This window comes from Manis pentadactyla, chromosome 5 (assembly GCF_030020395.1).
Source record: "Manis pentadactyla isolate mManPen7 chromosome 5, mManPen7.hap1, whole genome shotgun sequence".
Taxonomy (NCBI): Eukaryota; Metazoa; Chordata; class Mammalia; order Pholidota; family Manidae; genus Manis; species Manis pentadactyla.
This window is the reverse complement of record NC_080023.1, coordinates 1,375,001-1,378,992: the sequence shown is the minus strand read 5'-3', so window position 1 is coordinate 1,378,992 and position 3,992 is coordinate 1,375,001.

Below are 3,992 nucleotides of genomic sequence, written 5' to 3'. Positions count from 1 at the left end.
CTCTGCCCACTGGTAAGCGGCTTAAAACTGAATTTGCTTTCAACACTTGAAAGGCCACAATAAAACCAGACATCTGGCTGTTCTGGAAAATCTAGGAGGCCTACCTGCACAGGGCAGCATTACCACTGGGACCATTCAGCAATGGTTAAGGGGCTCCCGACCCTTTGTGGGGGACGAGCTCTTCAAAGCCTGTGGCCACACAGGGGGCTCCATTGCTTCACCAGTGATACCCTGCAAGGACTGGACTGCAACCCCTTTCCCTGGGCCTAGTGGGGCCCTAGGAGCTGAGTCCCGGCAGTGGCTTGGTCCTGGAGAACCTGCCTGGCATCTCAGAACACTGGGAGGCCCTGCAAGCTCTGGCACAGTGCCTCAGGCTAGCTGGCCTGCAGGGTCCCAGCCAGTGCCCCAGAGGGGGAGTATGCTGGTCACTAGACCAGGGGAGGCCGGCCTGGGGGCTTAGAGGTGCTTAGGTCCCCGCCACTGTCCTCAAGGGGCCGTCCCCCAGACTGAAGGCCCGCATGGCCAGGGAACCTCCCTCAGGCTTCCCAACATCCTCTGATTTCAAGGGCTTTAGCCACACAGCCAGGTCTGCAGAGTGTCCCGTTTCCAAGTATGGAGACCAAGGCCCCAAGCCACTCATCAGCGTGGCAGACTCTCACCCTGAAGTCGCCAGGCTGGGGACCCGCCATGGGATTTCACACTGTTGATGTCTCCGAGGCATGGAGGGTCTTTGTGCTGGGGGCCGGGTCACCTGCCCTCCCCTAGCCTGGCGGGTTCTCTCATGGCTGAGCTGGGCTGGGGCCTGCATTTTGTATCCGAGCTTGACTGCAGAAAATGCACTCCTCTCTTGGGCCTGCATCCCCGTTTGCCGGCTGAGTGGCTGGGCCGCGGTTATGCCGCAGGGCCCTACCCCACTGCCAGGCCGGGATCCTGCCCCTCTGCCCCCTACACACAGTCCTGGCTGAGGGTATGAGCCACATCTGGGACATGGCACAATGCCTCTCCTCCCCCTTTAGGTGAGAATTCTCTCAATAATACAGAAAACCTCTCATCTGCCTCCTTTAGCCTGATTTTGACAGGCTCAGGATCGGCCCAGGAGGCACAAGAGCTTCCTGGATGCGGTGAGATGGGCACACCTCGCCCTGGGACTGGTGCTTTCGAGCCCAGAACTCACTTAAAAACACACAGATCCCCTAAGCCCTTAAGTTATCACCTTGCCCTTTAAAGACCACTTTAGAGATCTTGCTTAAAAAACAAAATTAAGTCCCGTGCACCTTCCTTTCACCAGCTGCGACCCCAAAGGGCTGGCCAGACCACCCCATCAGCCCCTGCAGGGACCATGGCTGGATGGACAGGCTGTTTTCGGGGTGAGCTTCCCACCACGGTGAGGTCCCCAGGGCATGTGATGCAGTGAAGGAGAGAGGTGGCCCTGAGGGGCAGGTGCGGCCACATCAGAGTGGAGAGGACGCAGGAGAAGCTCCGAGGTCCTAGCAGATGAACGCGTGTGGAAAAGCTGAGATCTGCACGGCGGGGGAGCAAACGCTGCGTATTAAATGGACGGCGCTTGGCCTGTCTCCTGGGATAAGCAATGCGCCTGCACCCAGAGCAAGACACAATCGGGGCAAAGAAAGGGCCCCGCCATGGGCAGGGGGCAGGTGTGGCCCCACGACAATAATGGCAGCTTTAGTGTGACCCAGACGGTGCTGCCCCAGGGCCACGCAGCCGTGAGCTTGGCTCTTCTGGCCGGGTCATGGGGGCCAACCTCGCCACGAGGCAGTGGGGCAGCCGGGGCTCCCTCTGGCCATGGGCAGCAGGAAGGCCCCGGGCAAGTGCTGGCGACGTCAGGGGCGGATAAACTGCCATTCCCTGATGACATTCTCAACATCCTCTCCAAGGGGGCCCGCGTTTGTTTCTAAAAATGCTCTTAAGAAGAAAAAAATGGACAGAATGCAAGCATGTTCACTGTGGCCATCAAGGTGATGAGGTGGGGGGACTGAATATTCATCATGCTTTTTCTGGACCATGCAGGTGTGTCACTTTTATGATCAGAAGATGAGTATTTCTGTAATTAGAAAAAGGGCAGTTAGTGTGATAAAAACCATCTTTGGGGTGCAAGTTTATAAATTAAGCATTTCTGAGCAAGTTTATAGACCCTCAAAACTTGTGCTCCAGGGGCCACCACCTCAGTGGCCCCGGGCTTGGGACCCCCATGACCCCTTTCCCCAGTCTTCAATTCTTTAAGGTGCTGTCACCTGTTTGTGGTGTCTCCCATTGCAAACAAGCATGTGGATGAGCCTGGGGGCAGTTCTTTTCCCTATTGGCTTTCAGCAAGTCCCTCTCCCACCGGGCCTCAGTTTCCCCAGGTGGGCACAGACGTCAGACCAGCTGCCTGCTGGGCCCCACATTCCCCATGCTGCGGCAAGCCTGGAGGTGGGACTCCTGCCCACCACTGCCCTCTAGTGGAAAGTGGAGGTCGCGCACAAAGCCCCCCCCAACCCCCGTCAATCACAAGCTCTAGGATAGGAGTGGACCTAAGACCCCAAGGGCAGCCTCAGTGGGAGTGCCCTGCGGCTGTGCTCCTATAATGCTCCCCCTGGCCGAGAGGCACATAGCTTGCCTAGGAAGCGGTGAGCTGGGCTTTACCTGGTTCTCTCCACTCACACAATAACATCAATAATTCAATGATGGACAGCGTGCACTGGTCACTTACAGTGACCCGGCATTGTCCCCAGCCCGTGCTCACTGCAGTCACTGCTCACGCGGGTCTCCTCACCTGATCAGCAAAGCAGCCAGAGCGGGAGGCGAGCATTCTGGCCTCGTCCTCTCAGAGTGAGGAGCCGAGAGGGGCCCGAGGGAGTCCGGGTCACACAGCTGGTGAGTGGGCCAGCTAGGACACGGTCAGGCTCGGACCCCACAGGCAGGACCTGGGGCCACCGGGGGTGTGCAGTACTCGGGATGACAGGGTCCTTGGCTGGCCCGGCCAAGGCAGGGGCCCCACACCAGCTCTCAGCTGTGTGCTGCTCAAAGCAGAGAGACCAATAGTGGAGGAGAAAGAATGAGAACTTTGGGCCGGCAGACCCGGCTTGAGTCCTGCCCGCACCAGACACCCAGCAGGCGGTCCTGGGTGATGCCCATCCCAGCTTAAGTAACATCTGGGAGTCAGGGCAGAAATGCATGCAGAGGCCACATGCTGGGACTCGGCACAGCAGTGCCCACCGAGCATTGCAGGCCCACAGCGGTGGCAGCTGTCATCAAAGCAGAGCAGGTGCCCTTTCCGTGGAAACTGCAAGCTCTGTTCCCACCTGGACAGGTGACGCTGCCCCTTAGCTGACACTTCAGGTGGTATTTTCTTGGGTCAGACATATAATCTTGCTAAGCCTCAGTGTCACTATCTCACAGTGGGGCTCACAGGTGGGCAAGCTGAGAAGTGGTCCTCTGCAGTGAACCTTCAGATGAGACCACAGCCCCGGCCAACTCCCTGAGGGCAGCCTCAGGAGAGCCCTGGAGCCGCCAGCTGAGTGATAAGAAATGTTTGTTCCTCTAAACCCCTGAGAGTGTGGGTCCACTGCCCTTCGCCCTGGAGGGCTTTCTGTGATGACAACGGGGAGGCACAAGGCGCTTCAGACCAGGGTGTGGCCCAAGGACACTGGAGCTGTGCATCTGTTCACTCTGCCGGCTTGATGGCTTCGGGCTGACCTCAGGGAGGGCTGCTGTCCATGCCTCGGAGGCAGCGACCTCAGGGGCCGTGGGAGGATCTAAAGCAGGACCGGGGGCAAAGCTCGGACAGCGCTCAGGAACTGCGTGCTGCCCTGGGGCTCTCCCTGCCCCCCAGGCCCCTGGAGAGCCGGCTCCTCCTCTGAAGAAGAAGACGCAGAAGGGCCTCGGGTCTGTTTGCACCTTGGAGAGCAAATGACAAGCGGGACCTGCTTTTCTGGAAGGACAAGGATGAGCACGATCTCGTAAAATGCTCTGCCAGGCCCCACTGGTCCCTA